Raw genomic sequence first — 13,719 nt, forward strand, 5'->3', positions numbered from 1 at the left:
ATTACATTTAGTGTTCATTAAAACAGCTTTCTGCAACTGGCCCCTGCCTAGCTCTCATTCCTCACCACTTCCCCCCTTCATGCTCGAAGATCAACCATGCCAAATTTCCAATGATTATTTGAAGACTCTTCTTTCTTACTAGTGTATGATGCTTCACTTTGTATATGCTATTCTCTCTATCGCTCCCCAATTCCCACCACACAGCTTCTGGTTAATATCTTTTATGTCTTCACGTCTCAGCTGAAACACCACTTTTAAAAGAACCTCTATTCACCTCTATTCTTCCTAATTACAATCCCTGTAATTTAACTTTTTTCTTTTTTTTTTTTTTGGTAATGCTTTTCATAATTTATTGCATTTATTGTAAATGTCAGTCATCCCCAAATATAAGTTTTTTTAAGTCAGGTCATAGGCTACTTTGTCAAAACTATATCCCCAGAATGAAGGGCAGATTCTGGCACAAAGTAGTAGGAATTCCATGTGTTTATTGTTCAATGAATAAAGGATACTCTAGTTTTATGGTAAGAACATTGGGGGAGATACAGAGCTATGCTAGAAAAGTAGGTTGGAAACAAATTGCAAAGCGCCATTCATGCCATATTAGAAAGGTAGATCTTATCTGGAAATATGGGGACCCATTCACACAAGATTCAAATTCTCATGAGGCAGAAAAATGTGACAGATTTGAAACAGCCTGCCTATAATAATCTATAAGAGTTGGTGCAGATTTTAAAGTGATACTCATGAAAGCTCCTTAGAGTGCTATTTATACTTCCCTCAGACTCCAAGTTATAAAGTTAAAACCTGGCTTAAGGACAAAAATTCCCTGTTAAAACTGACTGCTTCTTCTAAAAATAAAATTGATTTTTGAGCAAGTAAAGTGGCCATTTTGACGAGGACCTTTTGTGTATGTATGCTTGTGTGTGAGCATTGTGTATCTTAATTTTTATTCCCCATCTACTATCCTACAAGATATTTGTTTGCCTATGTGTACCATAAGAACTAAATTACATTTTCTCCCTTTCCAGTCTTTTCAGTGTGTATCCTAACTTCCAGTCACATGATTCTATGGAGTCCCATGAATTCCTACACCTATTCCTTCTGTCAAGTATATCTTCCATGCTTGCTACTATCCTTCACATCTTCCTAGACCCTGTTTAAGTCTCCTGTGAAAACTTCTGAACTTCTACTCTTCACAAAATATATCCCTCTCTCCGTTCTGTTCTCAATGAAATATGTATACCACTATGTTAAAATGGCTTTACCATTTGCTCATCATGCACCCAGTGCCCCCATTATACTGAGTTAGTACAGAATACTTTAGTACAAAAGAGATTTTATTCAAAGTGTGGTCCTCCAGAAAGCACACTTGTGAGCCTGTTAAAGATGTAGAAATTCAGACCCCAATACATGCCACAAAATCTGTTGTATAATGTATCCCCAGTTTATTTTTAATCTTGGTAAAGTTTGAAGAGTATCTGGTATGGCTAACACTTAAAAATGCTCAATACAGGTTTGCCTGATGAATGGACTAGGTATAGAAAACCAGGAGGGACATTTAATGCACTCATATCAGTGTATGGATAGGGTTTGGGAATTTATCTTGGTATACAGTAAATAACCTAGATAACGTATCAAATTTACAGAGCACAAAACATCACTCCAAGCCATAAAATGACAAAAGACATTGATGCATACCTGGAGTTTTTGGCAGAGAATGTTAAAGTATTCTGCAAATTGAAGATCTTTTTTTAAAAAATCACTACAGCTTGACATATTTTGGATTAGAACTATTTCACTGTGTTCAAATATTTGTTTTCTTTCCTGAGTATTTTCTTTTTCTCCTTCCTGCATAAATTTATGTATGGGACTCAGTTAACTCAGTTAACTCAGACTGTCAGCTGGCAAAACTGTCTTCAGAGAAATATGTGAAAGTATATTGAATTCAAGGACAGGAATTCACAGGATTGGTGGATTATGAGGCACCACACAGTCTAAACAACATCAAGAGCTGTAACTCAAGCAGGGCTTGGAACAAGGTAAGGACTACAGAAAGGTAGAGTAGAAAATTGGTGAACTTTCCAGGTTCTTCCTCTAGAAGAAATAAAATGAAATTACTCCAATTATTTTCAGTTACCGAGGCCAAGAGAGTCTCTAAATTCCAAAATGGTGTTTCACCCCTTGTGAATATCAAAAGGCACTGAGATAGAGGCAACTGAGGACATCTCAAAGGACAAGACATGAACAAGCAAGGGGGGCTGACACAGAGATAAGGAAAGAAATGATGAGTTTGTTTTCTCTTTCTGTGAAAGTTTTAATTCCCACATTTCCATTACTTAATGTGTCATTATTTTACTTTTCAGCACTTGGCAAACACAGAGCATTCCAACATTTATTTTAAAATTGGTAGTCAACACACATCAGATTTTTATATTGTTTCAAAGGACAATTCTCAAAACAAATCTAAAGCTTTACTATAAATTGACCTTGGAAAGTTGATCTTAAAGTTTTAGACATCAGTATATATGCTCCTGACCAAAGGTTTAACTCCAAAGGTTATGATGATGCAGACTGATAAATCTAACTACATAATCCAGACACAAATTATGTGTCAACACTGATGGGTAACTCTTTTCATTACCTATTAAATAAAGGTCAAATACCAAACCTGGCATTGAAGGTCATTATGATAATATGACCCTAGTTTGAATTTGAATTTTCAATCTTTATTTCCTCCTTGCTGCTACACTCTAAACAAAGTAGAAAAATTTGTGTTCTGTGTGCATACTTTATGGCCTTTGTGATTTAGCTTAAAGCTCTTTTCACTTAGGATTCCCTTCCTTCCCATATTTCTGGACCCAAAACATTTATCATGTGCTTATAACCCAGAGCAAATGACACTTCCGCTGACTCTCCAAAGATCCTCTATAGCTGGATATGTACTCTTTCAAAACTCATACTCTGGAAGTTTTATCTTCTATTTATGTCCATGTTGAAAGCAACTGGACGGAAAGTTTCTTAGTAGTGGAAAGTATGCCATTTTGTTGTTATTGTTTGTAACTGATATAGTGATTTCTATTACATAGAATCATTCTAAGTACTCAGTCAAATAAGATGACTATAAGCTTTTGTTATTGTTCTCCTTTATACTCCCATTTCCATTTTTTTAAATTTATTTTCAGCATAACAGTATTCATTATTTTTTCACCACACCCAGTGCTCCATGCAATCCGTGCCCTCTATAATACCCACCACCTGGTACCCCAACCTCCCACACCCCTCCACTTCAAAACCCTGATTGTTTTTCAGAGTCCATAGTCTCTCATGGTTCACCTCCCCTTCCAATTTCCCCCAACTCCCTTCTCTTCTCTAACTCCCCATGTCCTCCATGCTATTTGTTATGCTCCACAAATAAGTGAAACCATATGATAATTGACTCTCTCTGCTTGACTTATTTCACTCAGCAGAATCTCTTCGAGTCCCGTCCATGTTGCTACAAAAGTTAGGTATTCATCCTTTCTGATGGAGGCATAATACTCCATAGTGTATATGGACTACATCTTCCTTATCCATTCGTTCGTTGAAGGGCATCTTGGTTCTTTCCACAGTTTGGCGACTGTGGCCATTGCTGCTATAAACATGGGGGTACAGATGGCCCTTCTTTTCACTACATCTGTGTCTTCGGGGTAAATACCCAGGAGTGCAATTGCAGGATCATAGGGAAGTTCTATTTTTAATTTCTTGAGGAATCTCCACACTGTTCTTCAAAGAGGCTGCACCAACTTGCATTCCCACCAACAGTGGAAGAGGGTTCCCCTTTCTCCACATCCCCTCCAACAAATGTTGTTTCCTGTCTTGCTAATTTTGGCAATTCTAACTGGTGTAAGGTGATATCTCAATGTGGTTTTCATTTGAATCTCCCTGAGGGCTAGTGATGATAAACATTTTTTCATGTGTCTGATAGCCATTTGTATGTCTTGATTGGAGAAGTCTGTCCATAGCTTCTGCCCATTTTTCGATATGATTGTTTGTTTTGTGTGTGTTGAGTTTGAGGAGTTCATTATAGATCCTGGATATCAACCTTTTGTCTGTACTGTCATTTGCAAATATCTTCTCCCATTCCGTGGGTTGCCTCTTTGTTTTGTTGACTGTTTCCTTTGCTGTGCAGAGTTTTTGATTTTTTTTTAATAATTTTTTATTTTTTATAAACATATATTTTTATCCCCAGGGGTACAGGTCTGTGAATCGCCAGGTTTACACACTTCACAGCACTCACCAAAGCACATACCCTCCCCAATGTCCATAACCCCACCCCCTTCTCCCAAACCCCCTCCCCCCAGCAACCCTCAGTTTGTTTTGTGAGATCAAGAGTCACTTATGGTTTGGCTCCCTCCCAATCCCATCTTGTTTAATTTATTCTTCTCCTACCCACTTAAGCCCCCATGTTGCATCACCCTGATATGAGGAAGTGGTGAGTTATTGATTTTGATGGAGTTCCAAAAGTTTATTTTTGCTTTTGTTTCCTTTGCCTTTGGAGACATATCTTGAAAGAAGTTGCTGTGCCTATATCGAAGAGTTTACTGCCTATGTTCTCCTCTAGGATTCCGATGGATTCCTGTCTCACATTGAGGTCTTTTATCCATTTTGACGTTTATCTTTGTGTACGGTGTAAGAGTATGGTCAAGTTTCATTCTTCTACATATAGCTGTCCACTTTTCCCAGCACCATTTATTGAAGAGACTGTCTTTTTTCCACTGTATATTTTTTTCCTGTTTTGTCAAAGATTAATTGACCATAGAGTTGAGGGTCTGTATCTGGGCTCTCTACTCTGTTCCCCTGGTCTATGTGTCTGTTTCTATGCCAGTACCATGCTGTCTTGGTGATCACAGCTTTGTAATAAAGCTTGAAATCAGGTAACGTGATGCCCCCAGTTTTATTTGTGTTTTTCAACATTTCCTTAGCGATTTGGGGTCTTTTCTGATTCCATACAAATTTTTGGATTATTTGCTCCAATTCTTTGAAGAATACCAGTGGAATTTTGATCTGAATGGCATTAAAAGTATAGATTGCTCTAGGCAGTATAGACATTTTAACAATGTTTATTCTTCCAATCCAAGAGCATGGAATGGTCTTCCATCTTTTTGTGTCTTCTTCAATTTCTTTCATGAGTGTTCTGTAGTTCCTCGAGTACAGATCTTTACCTCTTTGGTTAGGTTTATTCCCAGGTATCTTATGGTTCTTGGTGCTATAGTAAAATGGAATTGATTCTCTGATTTCCCTTTCTGTATTTTCATTGTTAGTGTATAAGAAAGCCACTGATTTCTGTACATTGACAAAAACCTCTCAAAAAAACAAGAGCCCGGGACCTGATGGATTCCCTGGGGAATTCTACCAAACTTTCAAAGAAGAAATAACACCTATTCTCCTGAAGCTGTTTCAAAAAATTGAAGCAGAAGAAAAACTTTCAGACTCTTTCAATGAAGCCAGCATTACCCTGATCCCCAAACCAGGCAAAGATCCTACCAAAAAGGAGAATTTAAGACCAATATCACTGATGAATATGGATGCTAAGATTCTCAACAAGATCCTAGCAAACAGGATCCAATAGCACATTAAAAAGATTATCTACCATGACCTGATGGGATTCATCCCTGGGCTAAAAGGATGGTTCAAGATTCACAAATCAATCAATGTGATAGAACAAATTAATATGAGAAGAGAGAAGAACCACATGGTCCTCTCAATTGATGCAGAAAAAGCATTTGACAAAATCCAGCATTTGTTCCTGATTAACATGCTTCAAAGTATAGGAAGAGAGGGAACATTCCTGAACTTCATAAAATCTATCTATGAAAGACCCACAGCAAATATCATCCTCAATGGGAGAAAGCTTGCAGCCTTCCCGTTGAGATCAGGAACAAGACAAGGATGCCCACTTTCACCACTCTTGTTCAACATAGTATTAGAAGTCCTAGCAACAGCAATCAGACAACAAAGAGAAATAAAAGGTGTCCAAATTGGCAATGAAGAAGTCGAACTCTCTCTCTTGGCAGATGACATGATTCTTTATATGGAAAACCCAAAAGACTCCACTCCCAAACTACTAGAACTCATACAGCAATTCATCAATGTGCCAGGATACAAAGTCAATGTACGGAAATCCCATTCCCATTTTTACCCTATTTCCTCTAAAATTCCATAAGTTATCATTGCAACTTCTTCCAATAGAATTCTTAGAGGAAATGGGCTAATTCATAGCATACTTAAATATATAATAAAACTAGATTGTATTCCTGAATACAATCAATACCTGAAACTTAGTTGGCCTTTAATACCTATTTGAATGAATCAGTCTATTGTCCTGCCAACACAATGTCTAGCACGACTGGCATAAAGTTTTGAAGCCACTCTGAGATTTTGCTAGCCATTTCTGCCTTGTGGCATACACATTGTCTCCAGATGATACCAAATGTCCTTTTTATTTCTGTTCAGCTTTGAGACATAATTGACAAATAACAATGTGTAAATTTAAGCTATACAATGTGATGGCTTGATAAGCATATAGATAGATAGATAGATAAAATGATTACAAAAATAAAATTAGCTAACACACCCATCACTTCACATAACTATTTTTTCTGAGGAACAGTTAAAACTTACTCTTAGACAACTTCAGGTACCTAATATACTTTTTAACTACACTGTATACATGCTGTATATTAGGTCCTCTGAACTTTTTCATTTTGTAATTGGAAATCTGTAGCCTTTAACCAAAATCTTCCCACTTCCCTAAGCCCCAGTAACCACAGGTCTGTTTTTCAGTTTTCACATATACATGAGATAATATACTATTGGTCTTTCCCTGTCTGATTTATTTTACAGAGAATAATACTCTCAAGATACATCTGTGCTGTTGCAAATGGCAGGATTTCCTTTTTGTGGCTGAATAATATTTCATCATGTGTATGTGTTTTTCCAGTTATTTGTCAATGGACATTTATGTTTCCCTTTGTTGGCTATTCTAAATAATCTTGTAATGAAATAGGATTGCAGATATCTTTTGAAGATTGTAATTTTGTTTCCTTTGGATAAATACCCAGATGTGAAATTGCTGGATCATATGGTAGTTCTATTTTTAACTTTTTGAGGGAACACTGTACTATTCTCCATAGTGACTATACCCATTTAGATGCCCACTAACAGTGTACAACAGTTCCCGTTTTCCATCGTCATCAACATTAGTTAGTTCTTATCTTTTTTGATAATTGCCTTTTTAACAAATGTGGGGTGTTACTGTAGTTTTGATTTGCTATTCCTTGATTAGTGATGCTGAGCACCTTTTCAGATGTCTGTTGGAGACATTCCTTTTTGGAGAAAATACTGAGTTCTTATGTCATTTTTTAAATTGAGCTGTTTGGGGTTTTTTGCTATAGAGTTGTATGAGCTCTTTATATATTTTGGATATTAACCCCTTATTAGATGCGTGACTTACAAATATTTTCTTGGATTTTATAGGTTCCTTTTTCTTTTTTTTTTTACTTTTACTGTACAGAAGCTTTTTAATATAGTCCAATTTATTAACTTTTCCTTCTGTTGCTTGTGTTTGGTGCCCTATGTATAAAATGATTGCCAAGACATATGCTAAAATGCTTTTTTCCCCATATTTTCTTCTAGGATATTTATGGTTCAGGCTTTTTGTTTTACTTTTAATACTTTTTTTTTCACATAAAATTTTAATTTATTTTTTATTTTCAGCATAACAGTATTCATTATTTTTCACCACACCCAGTGCTCCATGCAATTCGTGCCCTTTATAATACCCACCACCTAGTACCCCAAACTCCCACCCCCCACCCCTTCAAAATCCTCAGATTGTTTTTCAGAGTCCATAGTCTCTCATGGTTCACCTCTCCTTCCAATTTCCCCCAACTCCCTTCTCCTCTCTAACTCCCCATGTCCTCCATGCTATTTGTTATGCTCCACAAATAAGTGAAACCATATGATAATTGACTCTCTCTGCTTGACTTATTTCACTCAGCATAATTTTTGTAAAATTAAGTGTCCAGTTTTATTCTTTTTGTGCTTCCAGCTTTGTTTTTCATTTTGAAGATCGCCTTGACTATTTAGGATCTTTTGTTTTTCCACAAAAATTTAGGATTCTCTTTATATCTCCAGTGGAAAATTCCATTGGATTTTTTATAGGGATTGTATTGAATATAAAATTAGCTCTGGGTAGTGTGGGCATTTTAACAATAGTCTTCTGATTCATGGACATGGATATCTTCCTACTTCTGTCTTCAATGTCTTTTATAAATATCTCATAGTTTTCTGTATACAAATCTTTCCCCTCCTCACTTAAATTTATACCTAAGTAAATGAAATTTATTATTTTTGATGGTATTATATATGGGATTATTTTGTTTCTTTTCAGATAATTCATTGTTGGTGTATAGAGATGCTACTGACTTTTTCATCTTACTTTGTATCCTATAACTTTACTGAATTCATTTATTCTAATAGTTTTTTGGGGGGGAATCTTTAGAGTTTTCCACATATCAGAATATGTCATGTGCAAGTAGAGACAATTTTACTTCTTTCTTCCCAATTTGGATGCATTTTTCTTTTTTCTTTTTGAATTACTGTCCTAATAACTAGGATTTCTCATACTATGTTGAGTCACAGTGGTGAGAGTGGGCACCCTGATTTTGGTGAAAGATTTTCATTTTTCACCAAGTATGAGGTTAACTATGGGATTTGTCATATGTGGTCTTTATTATGTTGAGGTATGTTCTTTCTATCCTTGTTAAGGGATTTTATCAGAAAAGGGATTGAGTTTTATCTAAGCTTTTTCTACACATATTGAGGTGATAATATGATTTGTATTCATCTTCCTATTAATGTGGTGAGTTGCGTTGATTTTCTTATGTTGAACCATCCTTGCATCTCAGGGGTAAATCTTATATGTCTTAGTGTGCGACACTTTAAAATGCTATTGAATTAGGTTAGTATTTTGTTGAATATGTGTATCTATATTCACCAGGGATATCAGCATATTGTTTTCTTTTAGTGTCCTCTGGCTTTGGTATCAGGGAAATGCTGGCCTTGTAAAATGAATTTGGAAATATTCCCTACTCTTTTAAATTTTGGAATAATTTAAGAAGTACTAGCATTAATGATTTCTAAATGTTTGGTAGAATTCACCAGATTCTGATTTCATCAGAAATCATCTGATCCTGGGATTTTCTATGTTAGAAGGTTTTTGATTATTGTTTTAGTCTCCTTAGTTTTTGATCTATTCTGATTTTCTTTTGTTTGTTTGTTTGTTTTTTTCATGATTCATTCTTGGTAGGTTGTATGTTCCTAGGAATTTCCATTTCTTCTGTGTTATCCATTTCTGATAGAACATTATTCTCTTATCCTTTGAATTTATGTCACATCAAGGGTTTTTTTTTTATTTATTTATTTGATAGAGACACAGCAAGAGAGGGAACACAAGGAGGAAGAGTGAGAGAGGGAGAAGCAGGCTCCCCGTTGAGCAAGAAGCCTTATGAGGGGCTTGATTCCAACACCCTGGGATCATGACCTGAACTGAAGACAGATGCTTCACGACTGAGCCACCCAGGCATCCCTGCAGTGTCAGTTTTGTCTTCTCTTATAATTTTGTTTGAGTCCTTTTTTTTTTTTTCTTGGTTCCTAGCCAAAAGTTTGTCAGTTCAATTTACTCAAAACCACCTCTGTTCCTTTGATGTTTTTGTTTTTCCAATCTGTTTATTTCTGTTTAATTTTCATTTTATTTTCTGTTAACTATGCACTTCAAATTCTTTTCAATTTCTTGAGTTATAAAGTTGTTTATTTGATATCTTTGTTTTCTCTGAATGTAGACATCTGTCACTGCAAACTTGCCTCTTGAAATAGCTCTTTTTCCATTCCATAAGTTTTGGCTGTTAGATTTCCATTTTTTTTTTTTTTTTGTCTCAGTACTTTATGAATTCTTCTTATACACACCAATTATTCAGGAGTGTGTGTGTACACACAATATGCAGTTTATTATATACTTTCCATACACTTGTGAATTTTTCTTTTTTCTTATTTCTAGCTTCATACCATTACTGGAAAAGATATATGATTTCAATCCTCTGAATGTTAAGGTTTGATTTGTGGCCCAATATATTTAACCTGGAGAACTATCCATGTGCCCTTGAGAAAAACATCATCTTATGCTGTTGGAGAAAATGTTCTATGTTTGTCTTTTAGGTTCATTTGGTTTATAGCATTATTCAAATTCACTGTTTCCTTGTTGTTTTTCTGTCTAGGTGGGCTATTCAGTGTGAAAGTAAAGAATTAAATCCCCTACTATTACTGTATTGGTATATATTTCTTCACTCAGTTCCATTAATATTTGCTTTAAATATATATGTGTTCCATCTAGGGTGCATATGTATTTACAATTTTTATATCCTCTCAGTGAGTGGACCTTTTTATCACTATAGAGCGACTTTCTAAGGCTCTTGTGACCAATTTTAACTGAAAGTATATTTTTTCTGATTTAAGTACAGTGACTCTTCCTCTCTTTTGGTTTTTGGAATTGATCTTACTTGTGGTCATTTAAACTTTTGGTACCTAACATATCTCCCCTAAATTTGGAAAGTTTTCAGCTATTTAAGTTTTTCTGCTTCTTTCTCTCTTTATGGAACTCTCATGATGTGAATGTTCATTCACTCTATGCTTTTGTTGTTGTTCTATCTGGCTGTTTTCAAATGTTCTATCCTAGAGTTTGTGGATTATTTCTTCAGCATGATCAAGTCTTTTGTTGAAGCTTTCTATTGAATCGTACAGTTCTGTCATTTTCTTCTTCAGCTCCTGGATTTCTTTTTGGTTCTTTTTTATGGCTTTTACTTACTTGAATAATGTGTTAGTTTTTTCATGCATTGTTTTCCAGATTTTTAGTTACTGTGTTCTCTTGCAATTATTTGAGTTTCTGTAAGGTGATTATTTTGAATTCTTTGTAAGACAAGCCATAGATTTCCATTTCTTTTGTATCAGTCACTGGAGCTTTGTTAGTTACCTTTGGTAGTGTCATGTTTGCCTGATTCTTCATGAGTCACCTAACCGTGCACTGGCCTGTGCATTGGAAGGAGCAGATGCCTCCTCTGGTATTTACAAACTGGTTAGGTTTTGACAGGTAAGGATCTTCTGTCAGTTCCCCAGGATAATGGTATCAGCTCTGGAATTGCAGTCATGCTGAGTTTGAGCCAGTTTTGAAGCTCACTGGATCTGCAGTGGGGTACATAGTTGATAGGATAACATCCTTGTTATCAGGAGTTTGGTAAGGTATATGTATCCTGTCTGATCTCTGGATGGATGGGATTTCTCCCAGTACCTTGTTAAAATTGTTAGGTGGAGGGACAAATGTCTGCTTCAGGGTCCATACTTAGGTCCTCAGTCACCAGGTCTGTTAATAAATGCATGCACCTCCACCAAGTCCCTGGGAGAGCTCCTGCCTGGCCATCAGATGGGTCCCTTGGTGAAAAGGGCTGGCACTGGACGAGGGCTGAAAGGGGTTGGAACCTCTGGCTCTAGAGGCACAGGTGGTCATGTCAGCTATGTTGATTTTGAACTGTATCAGGATTTCAAAATCTTTTACCTGGATCCCAAATCTCCCATAAAAGAACCTTTATGAATGGATGCCAAATTATTGTTGTTCAATGGAAGTATGAGAAGGGGTGTCTTATTTAACCATCTTGCCACTGCAACTCCCCTATGTGGTCTTACAAAGTTGATAAATGCAGTGTAGATAACATGATGTTGCTTCCTTAAAGATCATGCTATACAGCCTCTTATGGCAGAAATATAGGTCTGACTAAAATAAGCCACATAAGTCTTGAGTAGAATTTAATCCCAAGATTAAGCACTGAGCAATTATTATAATTATTGCTATCACTACTTGAAAATAATAGGACTTAATTTTTGAAGAAGAAATATATTGAGATTATTTTCCAAGAGTTTAAATTGCTTAATTTTTTGTTTGTGTTTTTTGTCTTTTGGGATTTTGTTTTGTTTTGTTTTCTGAAAGAGAGAGAGAGAGCGCGCACATGAGCAGGGTTGGGACAGAAGGAGAAATAATCCAAGCAGAAAACTCCTGAACAAGGACACTGACACCAGACTCCATCCCACAAACCTGAGATCATGACCAAAACTGAAACCATGAGTCAGTCACTTAACCAACTGAGCTACCCAGGTGTCCCAAGAGTCTCCAATTATTTTTGACAGACTATAAGCAAGAAGATAAATTATAGCTGTCAAATACTACCTATTAGCAACAAGTTTCTCTTGTCTATGGCCCAACTGTGACTTTGTGCACAGGTGGAAGTATCTAAACTTCTGCCTTGTTTTCCATCTCTAAATGAATATCTTACTGATAGCACTAGAAATCTAGGTCTTCAAATTCTAGGAATTGCCAGTTCTCATCCATCCTCCTCTGTACTTGAAATTGATGTTCCTTACCAGAACATAAGTCCCAAATATCACTGATTCCTGAATTCTTCAATACTACTCCCTTCCTACCTTCTAGAAAACCTAAATTTGCAGAGTAAGCATGTCTTTCAGAAGTACCAGACTGTATAGTAAAAAGTCAGTCAAGGTTATCACATTTTAAAAAATGACTTGCACGCCTGCCTTCCTCATAGATTTTTAGATTATTAAAGATAGGAACCAGCTGCTAATTATTTGGTTCCCCCTCTTTAAAGAGGTTTGGCACATTGCATGTGTTCTGATTGTTGAATGAATTAATGAATGGCTGCAATAACCAGCTTTTAAAGGTACAAAACATTCATAAGTTTGCAGAACATCATATCTCTACAATGTCCTTCATCCATTAAGCAGCCAAAGGCTCACACATTTCAATGTGATTTTTTAAATGATCATGTGTATAGACCTATCAGGATCATTAATAATAAAAGCCTAGAACTAAGTTGGTATCATTAGTGGGTTCAGCATTACATATGCAAACAAATACCTAAGAAGATACATTAGGATTAGTATACTCTGGATCTAGGAAACACCACGTCCCACAGAGTGTAATTCAGGCAAGTAACATGGCAATGTAGAAACTAATCCTCCTTAGCAACTTGAAGCGGCATTCTGAGGAGAAACCTTGTTAGTGAAATATGGAATAAAGCAGAATGATAGCAGCAGCAGTAGCAGAAACAGCAAAAAACAGCTTATATATTTCTGGAATCAAAACATTCAATTTTTCTTACTTGTGCCTGACAAATCAGAATGCCTAAGTAATACTGCCAATGATATCTCAGTGAAGAACATACATAAGAAGGACCTGCTGTGAAATTTGGGGTATGGTATGCACAGTTGGAAGAGCATAAAGCCAAGGACGAAAAAAATACCAAAGGTGAGAATGAAGGTCAGATTGGACAGGTGAAGGGTGATAAAAGGTGAAATCCAGGCATCCAGAACACTTAGGAGGAACTGGCTATATTGTAGAAGGACACCATTATGAAAATAGAGTGACAGGGGTATGATTCCTAAAAAGCTTGGGATGCCATAATAAATCTGACCTCAGAGAAAAGAGCCATGAAGATTTCTTCTGGGTCCCATCTTACCCAGTGGAATGAGGACAGCAGAGTACAAGACATTCTAAGCATTTAGTTTTTCATACAGAATATTACTAAAAGAATAACACTAAAGTCCTATCAGATGGCTGTC

The 13,719-nt window shown here is 36.2% G+C and overlaps 1 long non-coding RNA gene across 1 annotated transcript in view; it reads right to left on the reverse strand.

Moving 5' to 3' along the window:
- LOC309860627 overlaps nt 1–13,719 on the reverse strand; it is a 154,401-nt gene that overhangs the window by 72,395 nt on the left and 68,287 nt on the right. The gene's annotated exons all lie outside the window — the stretch shown is intronic.

The sequence above is a fragment of the Mustela nivalis genome (genome assembly GCF_964662115.1).
Source record: "Mustela nivalis genome assembly, chromosome: 2".
Taxonomy (NCBI): Eukaryota; Metazoa; Chordata; class Mammalia; order Carnivora; family Mustelidae; genus Mustela; species Mustela nivalis.